Genomic DNA, 19,305 nt, shown 5'->3' on the forward strand with positions numbered 1-19,305 from the left:
TTCGGCGCTTCGGTGGTTCCATATGTTAATTAAGTAGAGTGCATTGTTCGTGTAATCACTATTCGCAAATTTGCATGATCCCATGTCAGTTATAAAGCCATATGTCTCAAGTAAGACATGGACAATTGTAACGGAAACATTTTCTTTATATTTTGGGGATTTTATTTCCGCAGCGCTGTACATGTCAGCGTCACGGGTGGGTTGCGATGTTTGTTGAGTCATGTGTATATTTCGCGTTGCGAACGTAGAGCCAGTATTATCATGACTGGGTTTACTTCTCGTACACGCGCACAGTATCGTCCAAACCCACCTGGTCCTCGTAACACTGCATGCGAAACGGGTGGATATTGTATCAGTAATTAGTCTGCAAGTTGTTTGTTTGTGTGTGTTGCTTAACGCCGCACTCAGCAATATTCCAGCTATTTGACGGCGGTATGTAAATAGTCGAGTTTGGACAAATCAATCCAGTGATTGATACCTTGAACATCGACCTACGCAATAGGGATACGTTGAAATGCATCAACCAAGTTGCCTGACCACCCGATCCCGTTAGTCGCCTCTTACGGTTAGCATGGGTTGCTGAAGATCAATTCTAACCCAGATCATCACGGGTCAATAATACGTTACTTGCCTTAGCGTACCGCAGAATGGCATGGTGTTTTGGCCTTGCTTGATGTTGCAGTGAGATAGTACTGTCACGTACCAAGAATTAAAGATACAGACTGGCTCTGAAATACCCCATGTCCGGCTTGACCTGTAAATGGCACAATTCTTGTTGACAAAACAGGTTTTGTTAGTCTCATGAACTTTCTCAGGTTCTCTACAAGAGTGAGTATTCTGTAAGCACTGCATTCTTCACGTGACCTCACTGAATATATATCTTGTGACGGAATCTGTTTTATTGTAAGTTTCAAGTTTTGGTTTTACCCATGCTGCCAAACAAGCCTGACATGTATGGTGAACAGAGATTCATTGTCGCCTAAAACTAAAAACCCTTGCTTCTCAGCGCACCCACTAATGGTGTTAAATCAACGTGAAGTGTGTTTAGTTTTAAAGCAATAAAATTGTGTGTCGTAAATGTGCAACTTGTAATACATGTTCAACATAAAATATTATTCACCATTGCCTTTTTCACCATTCACCACAGTTTTTTTTTCAAATAAATATTTAAATAAAATTTATATTCAGTTACTTGGTACATTATCTGTTGTCCAGTAGTTTTACTGTGCAAAGTTAATCCAAATCACTTAAAATGTTACCTCATAGAAGTTTTGTCCCTCTATGAATTTCACTGAAACAATTATTCAAAACTATTTCGATGATTTTTTAATAACGAAATGTCATTTGACTGCTATGCAGAGAGTCAGTGGTATAGAATCCATGGTATATATTTGGTTGGCTGGGTTCAACGTGGTGTGATGAAAGATGGTGCTGACAAACCTAGAAACATGATCGGGGCAAACCGGAGTTCGAGTCCACAATTAAATATTTCTCGCGTTCCTAGATATATGCCAGTGACTACCTCGCGAATATCAGTGTCAAAACACAGGTAAGCGTCTATTCTCTACCCCAAACTAAATGTTCGTTATCTGAAAGATTGGATGCAATTGATTTCCCGGCTTAGCTGGACTAAATTCTATAGAGTTAACCAACAGAAATAATCACACGAAGGCAATGTTATATGCGTCTATTGGACTGAACAAATCAACTTCCGGTTGTGTTATTGATGTTTCCTGTCAACTGATCAATATCCAGCTCCCCTAATCCCGAATCAATGATTTGTACAATTCCAACGGCAGTTCAGTCTGCAAGCTTATATCCAGTTACTCCCAATCTTCACCAGTCCGTGAGTTCAAATCCTTTATTTGCACCATTTTGGATAAAGGTGGCTATCAACAACGTTACTTCAGTGACACAAGACGTTACTTCCTGTTACCTGTGAACTTGTTATGTATCATAATCTAACCCTGTGGGGAAAACAAATGTCATGGTGCCTTCCAAAACATGTACACTGCAAGTGATCTCTCGTTTAGTTGGCGCGACTTCCAGATTTATATTGGATTTATGAACTGCAGTTGTTTGAGCAATAGGAGTGTTTACTTGTGGTACACGCTTGTTTATTACTTTTGTTTTACTTGCTATGCAACCCATCAAATGGTTTCTTGATAAAGCAAACTGTCAGATAGTGGAACCCTGATTACCGCTCGTGTACATAATATGGTCAGTTATATAGGGACAAAAAATCTTTAAAAATCATGTAATGCCTTTTTAATATGAACACGATAAAAGCCAGCCCCATGATAGACACAACTCAGAAACACTATTGATTACACGTCAGAGCACCTCCAGGCCAAAAGATCTAATACAATCTTAGATTACATGTTTTGAATTAAGCTAGGTAGTTCTATAACATATCTAGATTCACTGCTGTAAAGCAATTTCTCAAGCTTTTATCAAATATATGTATGTTATATCCGGCAAATCACATTTAGGTCAAGTAGGGAGATTTACAAGAGATACAATACCAGTGTTCCTTCATACAGAATTCAATTAATACACCATATGCCTGCAGGAAATATATATTGATTGGAACGCTAGTCTTGTTAAAGAGGCCGCCCAGTGCAGGCAGGTGCGCAAAGCGTTTCTTGATTTTCAAAACGTTAGTATTTGATTGCATTTATCTGCCTAATAATACATTATATATCATGTAATTTTACGTTATTGATCTCCCCATAAATTAAAATAACGATATTATGTCTTTAATGAAAAGTCGACATTTGGTCCATAGTTTTGTTAATTTCGTGTCATCGTGACGCCACTGTGCTACGCCAGTCGAGAACCTACATGGTTGCACCTAACGAATCAAGCTTGACCCCGTGTTGCCCAAAGTTTGATGGCGATAACCGTGAACAGATTATTTTATGCATAATATCCATTGCATAAATTATTGAAAACATATATATTTTAATGTGACGTGCAGTCCCGCTTAGACGTCGTGTATGGACGAATGCCTTAGTGGCAACGCAAGTTCCAAGTCGTAGCAATATGTTGAGGTGATTTAAATTTACCAAAGCAAGAATTTATTCATCTTCACATTCCTTATATATTCACTTATATTTGTCCATCAGTATTTATATTCCAACGTCTGATCCGACAAGATTGACAAGAACACGGCGGCTATATGTATCCAATGAGTGACACGCCTCTAAACATTTTCGAGAGAGAGAGAGAGAGAGAGAGAGAGAGAGAGAGAGATCTATTTAATCATGAGTTAAAATATATCTTTGTGTACACAAACACTGCAATGATATCTCATAGGAATTGTTTTCACACTTGCACGCCCTTGATCGACCCACTACACTACAGTTTCACTGTTGCTGAAAGGGGTAATCTCGGGAATTGAATAATGAACGTTGACTTTTGATAAGACCCCTAGTGAAGTTTGGAGTTTGATGAAGCTCCTAACCTCAGGGGTCATCTCAAACTGTGTTGAGGCTAGTATCAATTATTTTATGTTGGTGTGCGCATGTGCAAATGTCATGGGATGTGACACGAGAGAAGGACCTCTGCAGAAATGCGCACGGTCTCTCCACTGAGAATACAGTGATTCACGTATGTAATTGCATTACGTCGCTGCGCTCGCGTATAACTTGGACAAGCAGGACATAAGACGATAGATAGCTTGATGTCATCAGCAGATAGCTTGATAGCATTAGGGCGCCTCCTTGTTAGGAGTATTTTGTTTATATGACACGCTTTGTAAACATGCTATTACATTACTATTGATCTGTCTCTTACCATGACCTTCACATTTAGAGTGATATGCTTTCAGGATATTCCATCAAGGACACGCACTTGATGCGCGTTGAAATGTATATTTTCTAAAACAAATATTGACCTGAAATTTTGCATTTAGCAACTTTCTTTGCAAGATAATTTAACTGATACGTAACGTGTTGGCGTCGAATTATTGCCACCAGCTCCACACACGGTCCTTATGTGTGGAGCTAACCCCTGGCGATGGACCAACACGTTAGCCCAGCCCCCACGTAAACGTCCTACAGCTCCACACACGGCCTTTATTATGTGTGGAGCTAACCCCTGGCGATGGACCACACGGCCTTTATGTGTGGAGCTGAACCATACCTCATATACCTCATTGAGATACGGAGACAGAATACACCCCCTGTATTCGATGGTTTGGGATGCCGATTAGACTTGCTGGTAGCCTGTCATCGTTTCTTACAGGACATCGTAATGTAGCTGACATATCTGCTGCGTAAAATTCACTCACTCATTTATTTATTAAACATTTAAAAAATCGAACTCGATACGAATTCTACTGAACATGGGTAAAACGGACATATAGTTTGCCAACAATGGCCGCTGGTGCAAGTGTTTACCAACAATATGGTTCCCGCACCGGATGCACCAAGACACTGACTCTGTTTGCCGTGTAGTGATTTTCTTCCCACTGGATACATAAACAGACTGAGTAAAAAAGTTAAGTTTCGTATCACATTTTCTCATATTTCCATTCCTGCAATGCACGTGACAGGACATTGCCCAGCACACATGCAGTACACCGAACATTGTCATGCTGGGTATTTGATATGTGGGGGGGGGGGGGGGGGGGGGGGGGGTAAAATCATGCCTGTCATCATTGACAGATCCTTATTTCAGACTGTGCAATATCACATACATTGTCCGGTAAGAGTTGCTACTTCAGCTGACAAAGGAGACGTCCTGCATGTCTGAAGTGTAACATGGAACATAACGTTAGCCTACCATTCAAAACACAAGTTGTCTTTTACAGATGTCTGTCCGAGTTTATACAGGTTGTGTTTGCAGGAGCAGAAGATTGTCAAAACACGTTGATCACATAGGAGCTACAATACGTGCAGCAGAAAAAGTCGTTCTTGTTACTAAATGTTTAATTGTTCTGTAGAAGCACGTGAAACATACGGAAATACGTACCACGTACAACTAAGTTATTTATGCTTTCCTGCAGACAGGTTCCCCCTGACCACACTACTTATGTTAGCAGGGATATGTTCCTTAACGCACCATAGGCAGAAACCCAGTTTATTACCCAAGTAACCACGGGTGTATCCAGCAAAACCAATTACATCAACAGGCACTCTGTAAACTAGTTCTAGAAATGAGGTTAAGGTGGGTAAAGGATGGTCACGACAGTGAACGTGATTCCAACACCTAATATGTAGACAGGTGCCCCGCCTCGCTGGCCCGATCGCCGGGACTGTTAAACTGGTCTCCGAGTCCCTCTTCTTTGGCTTCAGTAATTACAGGCGATAGTTTGCATCTCGTCTCCCTCCACGCGCGGGTTATATTGCCGCGAGGCATTAGTGATCAAAGACTCTATCTGCACGGACTTCTCCCTTGCACCGAGAATCTGATTAGCTACTATAAAACAACAACACATGTTTTGTTTGTAATGAAGTGGCAGCTTGGACTGCGCCCATGGCTATTAAGCCTTGAGGAATTGCGCGGAACAGAAGATCTGGTCTAGCTTTTGTACTGATAAATGTGTGACTGTACGCGCCCTTTACAGTTCTGAAATTAAGAAGGTTTACGCATTCCTTATACTCGAAAAATATTGAATTGCACTTTTTTTATTCAACCTTACACATTAGTTTATTTTGGGATTGATGTTCATGAAACTATGCGTCTGCCTTCATGGTTTGTTGATATCCACAAGTCTTCAACAAAAACATAATTATTTTCACCTGCGTTCTCTCTCTCTCTCTCTCTCTCTCTCTCCAGTTGTTGACTTCATGAGCATCGATCTACGCAATTGGGATACGATGACTTGGAACAACCACTCGATCCCGTTAGTCGCCTTTTACGACAAGCATGGGTTACTGAGGACCTATTCTACCCCGGATCTTCACGGGTCTTTCAGTTATGTATTGATGGGAGACGAAAGTGATCTAGGTCTAAGCTTCGACATAGTAGAGCCATATTTGATGCGAGAGTCTCTGTATATACTTATCCATGAATAACAGAATATACAATATATATAAACTGGGCGGCAAAAGAAAGTATCGGTCGAGTTCAATGATAGATAAAAATATAACAAGAAGAGGTTTTGTTGTGAATTATAATATAATCTAGGGAGGGGTAACAAATGATTGATCAACCACAGTTTGAAAGAAGTTGTGCAATCACAGGTAATGTAAGCTCAAGGTAGACAACGGTGGGGTAAGAAATTTCATTTTCAAAAGTTGTCTGAAATGTCACCAAAAAATTGTCAGACACACTACAAGTTCATTGTCGACACAGTTGCCTTCAATAGCGTGCATGACCTCCAGCTGCCTCAATGCATGCTGTGATACGCCGTCTCATCGATGACGTCAGTCTTCTGATGACGTGGACTGGAATCCGTTGCCACTCGTCTCTCAGGGCCTGCTGCAATTGTTGTCTGTTGACGGGAGGTTGATGGCGTGCTCTAATCTGTCTGTCAAGATGGTCCCACAGATGTTCAATAGGGTTCATATCGGGTAAATGGGCAGGCCAGGGCAAAACGTCAACGTTCTGCTGGTTTAAAAAGTTCCGAGTCAGTCTTGCAGTATGGGGCCTGGCAATGTCGTGTTGAAACAATGTCCCCTGCTGTTGGTTTTGTAAGAACGGAAGTACAACTGGCTGCTACACTTGGTCTAGAGGTACTGCACAGCGTTTAGGTTTCCCTGTATCATCACCAAATCAGTCTTCTGATCTCCACAAATACCGCCCCACACCATGACACCTCCCCAGCCGAATGGATGGACCTCTCGAATTCACGCCGGAGCCAAACGTTCCCCTCTGCGTCGATAAACTCGTTCTCTGCCGTCATTTCGAAACAAGTTAAACCGACTTTCATCAGTAAACAGCACTCGACGCCAATTTCTCACTTGCCAGCGTCGAACCTGCCTCGCCCATCCATCGCGTCGATGTTGAGCAGTCAGTACCATTCCTCGGAAAGGACGATACGCTCGGATTCCAGCAGCACGAAGTCGTCGTAGTACTGTACGTTGGCTAATGGAATGTCCCAACGCTATTGCTGCCGTCGCCGTCGCCGTTACGAATCTGTTTCGCAGGTGAATGAGCCGTATCTGACCGTCTTCCAGTGGTGTTGTCACTCGGGGTCGTCCGATTCTTGGCCTGTCCTGTGTCCTCCCTGTCTGCATGTACCGTTGAATCAGCCTGGCTACTGTCAATGGTGTACAACCAAACCTTCTGGCAATCTTGACCTGTGTTGCCCCCATTTCGGCCATACCGATGGCTCTCTCTCTCTCTCTCTCTCTCTGCTCCTGTGACAGTCGTGGCATTTCTTTTGTGTGCTTTCATCACGTGTGGTTATACCCTGCAGACGAACGCATTTATACAGCTAACATGCACGTGCAGGTTTATGCCATAGGCGGGAAACCTGTTTCACCATTTTTTGTCACCACACCGCAAAGGGGGCGCGTTCGGGTGAGGTGTTTTTTGGTACCTATTCCTGGGCAGTGATATTCCCAATACCCACTTTCCACTAGTTATCGCTGTTTTTAGGAAAGTTACAAATTGCCAATCTATACTTTCTTTTGCCGCTTAGTTTATATATATGTTATGTATTAAGTTGATCCTGTAATGTGATTGGTGTGAGTATAATGTAAAACATTACGAATGGAACGAAAATATTAGGGAACAAAATATATTGTAACCTTTTTCAAGGCTGCAATCGTCCAAGGCAAGAACTTTTCAGTGAGTGTGTGGAGCAGAACACCCAGCTCACCCACTGTCTGTGTCATACACCGAGCTAACCCACCGTCTGTGTCATACACCCAGCTAACCCACCGTCTGTATGATACACCCAGCTAAACCGCCGTCTGTGTCATACACCGAGCTTACCCACCGTCTGTGTCATACACCGAGCTAACCCACCGTCTGTGTCATAGACCGAGCTAACCCACCGTCTGTGTCATACACCCAGCTAACCCACCGTCTGTGTCATACACCCAGCTCACCCACTGTCTGTGTCATACACCGAGCTCACCCACCGTCTGTGTCATACACCGAGCTAACCAACCGTCTGTGTCATACACCCAGCTAACCCACCGTCTGTATGATACACCCAGCTAAACCGCCGTCTTTGTCATACACCGAGCTAACCCACCGTCTGTGTCATACACCGAGCTAACCCACCGTCTGTGTCATAGACCGAGCTAACCAACCGTCTGTGTCATACACCCAGCTAACCCACCGTCTGTGTCATACACCCAGCTAACCCACCGTCTGTGTCATACACCCAGCTAACCCACCGTCTGTGTCATAGACCGAGCTAACCCACCGTCTGTGTCATACACCCAGCTAACCCACCGTCTGTGTCATACACCCAGCTCACCCACTGTCTGTGTCATACACCGAGCTCACCCACCGTCTGTGTCATACACCGAGCTAACCAACCGTCTGTGTCATACACCCAGCTAACCCACCGTCTGTGTCATACACCCAGCTAACCCACCGTCTGTATGATACACCCAGCTAAACCGCCGTCTTTGTCATACACCGAGCTAACCCACCGTCTGTGTCATACACCGAGCTAACCCACCGTCTGTGTCATAGACCGAGCTAACCAACCGTCTGTGTCATACACCCAGCTAACCCACCGTCTGTGTCATACACCCAGCTAACCCACCGTCTGTGTCATACACCCAGCTAACCCACCGTCTAAATGATACACCTAGCTCACCCACCGTCTGTGTCATACATCCAGCTAACCCACCGTCTGTGTCATACACCCAGCTAACCCACCGTCTGTGTCATACACCCAGCTAACCCAACGTCTGCATGATACACCCAGCTAACCCACCGTCTAAATGATACACCTAGCTCACCCACCGTCTGTGTTATACATCCAGCTAACCCACCGTCTGTGTCATACACCCAGCTTACCCACCGTCTGTGTCATACATCCAGCTAACACACCTTCTGTGTCACACACCCAGCTGACCCACCGTCTGTGTCATACACCCAGCTAACACACCTTCTGTGTCATACACCGAGCTAACCCACCGTCTGTGTCACACACCGACCTCACCCACCGTCTGTGTCATACATCCAGCTAACACACCCTCTGTGTCATACACCCAGCTAACACACCGTCAGTGTCAAACACCCAGCTAACCCACCGTCTGTGTCATACACCGACCTCACCCACCGCCTGTGTCTTACACCGAGCTAACCCACCGTCTATGTCATACACCGACCTCACCCACCGTCTGTGTCATACATCCAGCTAACACACCCTCTGTGTCATACACCAAGCTAACACACCGTCTGTGTTATACACCCAGCTAACCCACCGTCTGTGTCATACACCGACCTCACCCACCGTCTGTGTCATACACCCAGCTAACCCACCTTCTGTGTCATACACCGAGCTAACCCACCTTCTCTATCATATACCCAGCTAACCCACCGTCTGTGTCATACACCCAGCTAACCCACCGTCTGTGTCATACACCCAGCTAACCCACCTTCTGTGTCATACACCCAGCTAACCACCGTCTGTGTCATACACCCAGCTAACCCACCTTCTGTGTCATACACCGAGCTTACCCACCTTCTGTGTCATACACCGAGCTAACCCTGCGTCTGTGTCATACACCCAGCTGACCCACCGTCTGTGTCTTACATCCAGCTAACACACCTTCTGTGTCATACACCGAGCTAACCCACCGTCTGTGTCATACACCGACCTCACCCACCGTCTGTGTCTTACACCGAGCTAACCCACCGTCTGTGTCATACACCCAGCTAACACACCCTCTGTGTCATACACCCAGCTAACACACCGTCTGTGTTATACACCCAGCTAACACACCTTCTGTGTCATACACCCAGCTAACCCACCGTCTAAATGATACACCTAGCTCACCCACCGTCTGTGTCATACATCCAGCTAACCCACCGTCTGTGTCATACACCCAGCTAACCCACCGTCTGTGTCATACACCCAGCTAACCCAACGTCTGCATGATACACCCAGCTAACCCACCGTCTAAATGATACACCTAGCTCACCCACCGTCTGTGTCATACATCCAGCTAACCCACCGCCTGTGTCATACACGCAGCTAGCCCACCGTCTGTGTCATACACCGATCCATCAACCGTCTGTGTCATACACCCAGCTAAACCGCCGTCCGTGTCATACACCGAGCTAACCCACCGTCTGTGTCATACACCCAGCTAAACCGCCGTCTGTGTCATACACCCAGCTAACCCACCGTCTGTGTCATACACCCAGCTAACCCACCGTCTGTGTCATAAACCGACCTCACCCACCGTCTGTGTCATACACCGACCTCACCCACCGTCTGTGTCATATACCCAGCTAACCCATCCTCTGTGTCATACACCCAGGTAACCCACCGTCTGTGTCATACACCGACCTCACCCACCGCCTGTGTCATACACGCAGCTAGCCCACCGTCTGTGTCATACACCGATCCATCAACCGTCTGTGTCATACACCCAGCTAACCCACCGTCTGTGTCATACACCCAGCTCACCCACCGTTTGTTTCATACACCGAGCTAACCCACCGTCTGTGTCATATACCCAGCTAACCCACCGTCTGTGTCATACACCCAGCTTACCCATGGTCTGTGTCATACACCCAGCTAACCCACCTTCTCTGTCATATACCCAGCTAACCCACCGTCTGTGTCATACACCCAGCTAACACACCTTCTGTGTCATACACCGAGCTAACCCACCGTCTGTGTCATACACCGACCTCACCCACCGTCTGTGTCTTACACCGAGCTAACCCACCGTCTGTGTCATACACCCAGCTAACACACCCTCTGTGTCATACACCCAGCTAACACACCGTCTGTGTTATACACCCAGCTAACACACCTTCTGTGTCATACACCCAGCTAACCCACCGTCTAAATGATACACCTAGCTCACCCACCGTCTGTGTCATACATCCAGCTAACCCACCGTCTGTGTCATACACCCAGCTAACCCACCGTCTGTGTCATACACCCAGCTAACCCAACGTCTGCATGATACACCCATCTAACCCACCGTCTAAATGATACACCTAGCTCACCCACCGTCTGTGTCATACATCCAGCTAACCCACCGTCTGTGTCATACACCCAGCTAACCCACCGTCTGTGTCATACACCCAGCTAAACCGCCGTCCGTGTCATACACCCAGCTAACCCACCGTCTGTGTCATACACCCTGCTAAACCGCCGTCTGTGTCATACACCCAGCTAACCCACCGTCTGTGTCATACACCCAGCTAACCCACCGTCTGTGTCATAAACTGACCTCACCCACCGTCTGTGTCATACACCGACCTCACCCACCGTCTGTGTCATATACCCAGCTAACCCATCCTCTGTGTCATACACCCAGCTAACCCACCGTCTGTGTCAAACACCGACCTCACCCACCGCCTGTGTCATACACGCAGCTAGCCCACCGTCTGTGTCATACACCGATCCATCAACCGTCTGTGTCATACACCCAGCTAACCCACCGTCTGTGTCATACACCCAGCTCACCCACCGTTTGTGTCATACACCGAGCTAACCCACCGTCTGTGTCATATACCCAGCTAACCCACCGTCTGTGTCATACACCCAGCTTACCCATGGTCTGTGTCATACACCCAGCTAACCCACCTTCTCTGTCATATACCCAGCTAACCCACCGTCTGTGTCATACACCCAGCTAAACCGCAGTCTGTGTCATACACCCAGCTTAATTGCCGTCGGTGTCATACACCCAGCTAACCCATCGTCTGTTATACACCCAGCTAACCCACCGTCTGTGTCATACACCGAGCTAACCCACCGTCTGTGTCATAGACCGAGCTAACCAACCGTCTGTGTCATACACCCAGCTAACCCACCGTCTGTGTCATACACCCAGCTAACCCACCGTCTGTGTCATACACCCAGCTAACCCACCGTCTAAATGATACACCTAGCTCACCCACCGTCTGTGTCATACATCCAGCTAACCCACCGTCTGTGTCATACACCCAGCTAACCCACCGTCTGTGTCATACACCCAGCTAACCCAACGTCTGCATGATACACCCAGCTAACCCACCGTCTAAATGATACACCTAGCTCACCCACCGTCTGTGTCATACATCCAGCTAACCCACCGTCTGTGTCATACACCCAGCTAACCCACCGTCTGTGTCATACACCCAGCTAAACCGCCGTCTGTGTCATACACCCAGCTAACCCACCGTCTGTGTCATACACCCAGCTAAACCGCCGTCTGTGTCATACACCCAGCTAACCCACCGTCTGTGTCATACACCCAGCTAACCCACCGTCTGTGTCATAAACCGACCTCACCCACCGTCTGTGTCATACACCGACCTCACCCACCGTCTGTGTCATATACCCAGCTAACCCATCCTCTGTGTCATACACCCAGCTAACCCACCGTCTGTGTCATACACGCAGCTAGCCCACCGTCTGTGTCATACACCGATCCATCAACCGTCTGTGTCATACACCCAGCTAACCCACCGTCTGTGTCATACACCCAGCTCACCCACCGTTTGTGTCATACACCGAGCTAACCCACCGTCTGTGTCATATACCCAGCTAACCCACCGTCTGTGTCATACACCCAGCTTACCCATGGTCTGTGTCATACACCCAGCTAACCCACCTTCTCTGTCATATACCCAGCTAACCCACCGTCTGTGTCATACACCCAGCTAAACCGCAGTCTGTGTCATACACCCAGCTTAATTGCCGTCGGTGTCATACACCCAGCTAACCCATCGTCTGTTATACAACCAGCTGACCTACCGTCTGTGTCATACACCCAGCTAACGCACCGTCTGTGTCATACACCCAGCTCACCCACCGTCTGTGTCATACACCGAGCTCACCCACCGTCTGTGTCATACACCCAGCTAACACACCTTCTGTGTCACACACCCAGCTGACCCACCGTCTGTGTCATACATCCAGCTAACACACCTTCTGTGTCATACACCGAGCTAACCCACCGTCTGTGTCATACATCGACCTCATCCACCGTCTGTGTCATACATCCAGCTAACACACCCTCTGTGTCATACACCCAGCTAACACACCGTCTGTGTTATACAACCAGCTAACCCACCGTCTGTGTCATACACCGACCTCACCCACCGTCTGTGTCTTACACCGAGCTAACCCACCGTCTGTGTCATACACCGACCTCACCCACCGTCTGTGTCATACATCCAGCTAACACACCCTCTGTGTCATACACCCAGCTAACACACCGTCTGTGTTATACACCCAGCTAACCCACCGTCTGTGTCATACACCGACCTCACCCACCGTCTTTGTCATACACCCAGCTAACCCACCTTCTGTGTCATACACCGAGCTAACCCACCTTCTCTATCATATACCCAGCTAACCCACCGTCTGTGTCATACACCCAGCTAACCCACCCTCTGTGTCATACTGCCAGCTAACCCACCGTTTATGTCATACACCCAGCTAACCCACCGTCTGTGTCATACACCCAGCTCACCCACCGTCTGTGTCATACACCCAGCTAACCCACCGTCTGTGTCATACATCCAGCTAACCCACCGTCTCTGTTATACACCCAGCTAACCCACCGTCTGTGTCATACACCCAGCTAACCCACCGTCTGTGTCATACACCGAGCTAACCCACCGTCTGTGTCATACACCCAGCTAACCCACCTTCGTGTCATACACCCAGCTAACCCACCTTCTGTGTCATACACCGAGCTAACCCACGTTCTCTGTCATATACCCAGCTAACCCACCGTCTGTGTCATACACCAAGCTAACCCACCGTCTGTGTCATACAACCAGCTAACCAACCGTCTGTGTCATACACCGAGCTAACACACCGCCTGTGTCATACACCCAGCTAACCCACCGTTTGTGTCATACACCCTGCTAACCCACCGTCTGTGTCATACACCGAGCTAACCCACCGTCTGTGTCATACACACCGACCTCACCCACCGTCTGTATGATACATCCAGGTAACCCACCGTCTGTGTCATACACCGACCTCACCCACCGTCTTTGTCATACACCCAGCTAACGCACCGTCTGTGTCATACACCCAGCTCACCCACCGTCTGTGTCATACACCGAGCTCACCCACCGTCTGTGTCATACACCCAGCTAACACACCTTCTGTGTCACACACCCAGCTGACCCACCGTCTGTGTCATACATCCAGCTAACACACCTTCTGTGTCATACACCGAGCTAACCCACCGTCTGTGTCATACATCGACCTCATCCACCGTCTGTGTCATACATCCAGCTAACACACCCTCTGTGTCATACACCCAGCTAACACACCGTCTGTGTTATACAACCAGCTAACCCACCGTCTGTGTCATACACCGACCTCACCCACCGTCTGTGTCTTACACCGAGCTAACCCACCGTCTGTGTCATACACCGACCTCACCCACCGTCTGTGTCATACATCCAGCTAACACACCCTCTGTGTCATACACCCAGCTAACACACCGTCTGTGTTATACACCCAGCTAACCCACCGTCTGTGTCATACACCGACCTCACCCACCGTCTTTGTCATACACCCAGCTAACCCACCTTCTGTGTCATACACCGAGCTAACCCACCTTCTCTATCATATACCCAGCTAACCCACCGTCTGTGTCATACACCCAGCTAACCCACCCTCTGTGTCATACTGCCAGCTAACCCACCGTTTATGTCATACACCCAGCTAACCCACCGTCTGTGTCATACACCCAGCTCACCCACCGTCTGTGTCATACACCCAGCTAACCCACCGTCTGTGTCATACATCCAGCTAACCCACCGTCTCTGTTATACACCCAGCTAACCCACCGTCTGTGTCATACACCCAGCTAACCCACCGTCTGTGTCATACACCGAGCTAACCCACCGTCTGTGTCATACACCCATCTAACCCACCTTCGTGTCATACACCCAGCTAACCCACCTTCTGTGTCATACACCGAGCTAACCCACGTTCTCTGTCATATACCCAGCTAACCCACCGTCTGTGTCATACACCAAGCTAACCCACCGTCTGTGTCATACAACCAGCTAACCAACCGTCTGTGTCATACACCGAGCTAACACACCGCCTGTGTCATACACCCAGCTAACCCACCGTTTGTGTCATACACCCTGCTAACCCACCGTCTGTGTCATACACCGAGCTAACCCACCGTCTGTGTCATACACCGACCTCACCCACCGTATGTATGATACATCCAGCTAACCCACCGTCTGTGTCATACACCGACCTCACCCACCGTCTTTGTCATACACCCAGCTAACCCACCTTCTGTGTCATACACCGAGCTAACCCACCTTCTCTCTCATATACCCAGCTAACCCACCGTCTGTGTCATACACCCAGCTAACCCACCGTCTGTGTCATACACCCAGCTAACCCACCGCCTGTGTCATACACCCAGCTAACCCACCGTTTGTGTCATACACCCTGCTAACCCACCGTCTGTGTCATACACCGAGCTAACCCACCGTCTGTGTCATACACCGAGCTAACCCACCGTCTGTATGATACATCCAGCTAAACCGCCGTCTGTGTCATACACCCAGCTAACCTACCGCCTGTGTCATACACCCAGCTAACCCACCGTCTGTGTCATACACCCAGCTGACCCTACCTCTGTGTCATACACCCAGCTGACCCAGCGTCTGTGTCATACACCCAGTTAACCCACCGTCTCTGTCATACACCGACCTCACCCACCGTCTGTGTCATACACCCAGCTGACCCACCGTCTGTGTCATACACCCAGCTGACCCACCGTCTGTGTCATACATCCAGCTAACACATTTTCTGTGTCATACACCCAGCTAACCCACCGTCTGTGTCATACACCCACCTCACCCACCGTCTGTGTCATACATCCAGCTAACACACCCTCTGTGTCATACACCCAGCTAACACACCGTCTGTGTTATACACCAAACTAACCCACCGTCTGTGTCATACACCGACCTCACCCACCGTTTAAAGGTCATACACAGAGCTCACCCGCCGTCTTTGTCATACACCGAGCTCACCCACCGCCTGTGTCATACACCCAGCTAACCCATCTTCTGTGTCATACACCCAGCTAACTCACCGTCTGTGTCATACACCCAGCTAACCCACAGTCTGTGTCATACACCGAGCTAATCCACCGTCTGTGTCATACACCGACCTCATCCATCGTCTGTGTCATATACCAAGCTAACCCATCCTCTGTGTCATACACCCAGCTAACCCACCGTCTGTGTCATACACCGACCTCACCCACCGTCTGTGTCATACACCCAGCTAACCCATCGTCAGTGTCATACACCCAGCTCACCCACCGTCTGTGTCATACACCGAGCTAACCCACCGTCTGTGTCATACACCGAGCTTACCCACCGTCTGTGTCATACACCCAGCTAAACCGCCGTCTGTGTCATACACCCAGCCAAACCGCCGTCTGTGTCATACACCGAGCTAACCCACCGTCTGTGTCATACACCGAGCTAACCCACCGTCTGTGTCATCCACCCAGCTAAACCGCCGTCTGTGTCATACACCGAGCTAACCCACCGTCTGTGTCATACACCCAGCTAAACCGCCGTCTGTGTCATACACCCAGCCAAACCGCCGTCTGTGTCATACACCGAGCTAAACCGCCGTCTGTGTCATCCACCCAGCTCACCCACCGTCTGTGTCATACACCCAGATAACCCACCGTCTGTGTCATACACCCAGATAACCCACCGTCTGTGTCATACACCCAGATAACCCACCGTCTGTGTCATACATCCATCTAACACACCGTCTGTGTCATACACCCAGCTAACCCACCGTCTGTGTCATACACCGAGCTAACCCACCGTCTGTGTCAATGTTTGTGTCTGTGTGTGTCTGTGTGTGTCAGTGTTTGTGTCTGTGTGTGTCTGTGTGTGTGAGTGTTTTTTGTCTGTGTGTGTCAGTGTGTGTCAGTGTTTGTGTCTGTGTGTGTCAGTGTTTGTGTCTGTGTGTGTCTGTGTCTGTGTGTGTCAGTGTTTGTGTCTGTGTGTGTCAGTGTTTGTGTCTGTGTGGGTCTGTGTGTGTCAATGTTTGTGTCTGTGTGTGTCTGTGTGTGTCAGTGTTTTTTGTCTGTGTGTGTCTGTGTGTGTCAGTGTTTGTGTCTGTGTGTGTCAGTGTTTGTGTCTGTGTGTGTCTGTGTGTGTCAATGTTTGTGTCTGTGTGTGTCTGTGTGTGTCAGTGTTTGTGTCTGTGTGTGTCTGTGTGTGTCAGTGTTTGTGTCTGTGTGTGTCAGTGTTTGTGTCTGTGTGTGTCTGTGTGTGTCAGTGTTTGTGTCTGTGTGTGTCAGTGTTTGTGTCTCTGTGTGTCTGTGTTTTGCAGGGGTGGGGTGGGGAGGGGCAATAGCTAAACATCAGCAGAACGAGGTGTCGGGGAATAGATTGGCTTGGTCATGACTTCAGTCCATCTGAGAGCCCACCACGTCAAGAGGTACACCATGTTATTGTGTGCTCAGTATAAGGGCACTTTCTGGTCATGTCCATAGGCTTACCTGTCTGAAGACATATTCTTCACAGAGCGGTACCTGACAAGGTGAGCTCTATATTTAAACGTGTAGTTCATGAGATACTTGTAAAATATAAAAATGCTGAAAGTGCGGTGTTGGTATTGTAAAACATACTCTAGTAATAGTTCTAATACGGAATGAAAACTAATGTGTCACTGACAGGCAAACGAACTGTATATGTTTTGAACAACGACAATTTAAAAAACCTGTTTGTTGCCTTGGTACGTGTGGCTACACACACATCATACACATTGTCCAATCACAGTACACTCACGTTCATATTTTCAACACTGTTTTCTTGAATTGTGATAAGGTCTTTATCCTGCACGGCTGACTTCAGTTTTCTACTTCAGTGTCATTTAGTAAACGGTAAACAAGAATATCACGGCAAAGGTCACGCGCAAAATCAACCCATTATCACACCCTGCGGTTTGCCAGTAACATGACATGCAAATGGTAGAGTATTATGTTTCCTCACAAACACCCCGACGGCCAATATGTGTTATCATAAATAACAACCAATCTGTACACGTCTCCAACATGTTCGCAACCACCCCCTGACAACATCGCCGGCAACCTTGAAATGTCTTTAATGAATAGAGTTGGCGCGTGTAATCGAAGAAGTAAAGCCAATCAGAACTTCAAATGCAACTTTGTTTCCTCAACAAAACACCTTGTAAATAACCTTTACGACATAGGTTTCTGTGGAGATTCCCCGAATGTTACCAGGATTGACTGTCGGATAGATCCCGTGTGATGTAACCTAAGATTGAGTTTGGGACGATCTGAAAACGCAGATCAATACTAGTCAGGATTGTCTCCCGTGATTTATATAAATGAAGTCTTAAAACAACTAAAAGCTTCGTCAATGTCTCTGTTTTGCATGGTACTGAATTGAAATCAAATGAAAACACGATCTTTAAACGTAAAAAAGAAACATGATTGAATTATCGATAACGCAACAGTCACTTAGGTTGTGCAAAGTTTAATTGCTTAATCAATACCGGGTTTTGGTCCGATGTGCATCCGATTCCTCAATAGAGATGGACAGACTGCTTAGCCGTGCAAATGGTGCCAGGAGGCAATGGATTGACGCAATGTAGTATCTCCCGCTATTGACGTGAAGCAATTTGAACACGGTTTTGTCAGTATTAAGCGTGAGAGGTTCAAAGATGTGAACTTGGGGTATTTCGAGTGTTTATGAAGTGTCTTAGGGACGGTCGCTCACATTTTACATTAAATTTCAGTCTTTAGCGTTTATGTCATCGGTTAACAGGATTTTATTCTTTTTCCTAAAATCGATAAAGACAAAAACGACTACACCTAAAAATGGCTAAATACCAAAAGCCATCCTTGAATATATCGATACAACATAGGGGAAGATGCCCATTCCTATGTCACTGTAAAGAGGAAGTCAGCAGAGTCTATGCGTGGCATTAGGACGGCCCCCGTCCTGGAAAATCTGTGACATCAACAACACTAGAAATGACCCAAAGAATCCATGATATTGTTATAGCGCAAATCATTTCAAAAGCTTTATTTAAATTTTCATTTATCTTAAATACCTAATTGGTTCAATATGTTTCCAATCGCACCGAAAGTCTATGCCCTTTGTCTGTTTATTATATTCAGCAAACATTCGGTGCATCCCCTCTTATCATAAGCCCCTCTG

The sequence above is a fragment of the Haliotis rufescens genome, unplaced genomic scaffold, assembly GCF_023055435.1.
Source record: "Haliotis rufescens isolate VD_foot unplaced genomic scaffold, xgHalRufe1.0.p SCAF_22, whole genome shotgun sequence".
Taxonomy (NCBI): Eukaryota; Metazoa; Mollusca; class Gastropoda; order Lepetellida; family Haliotidae; genus Haliotis; species Haliotis rufescens.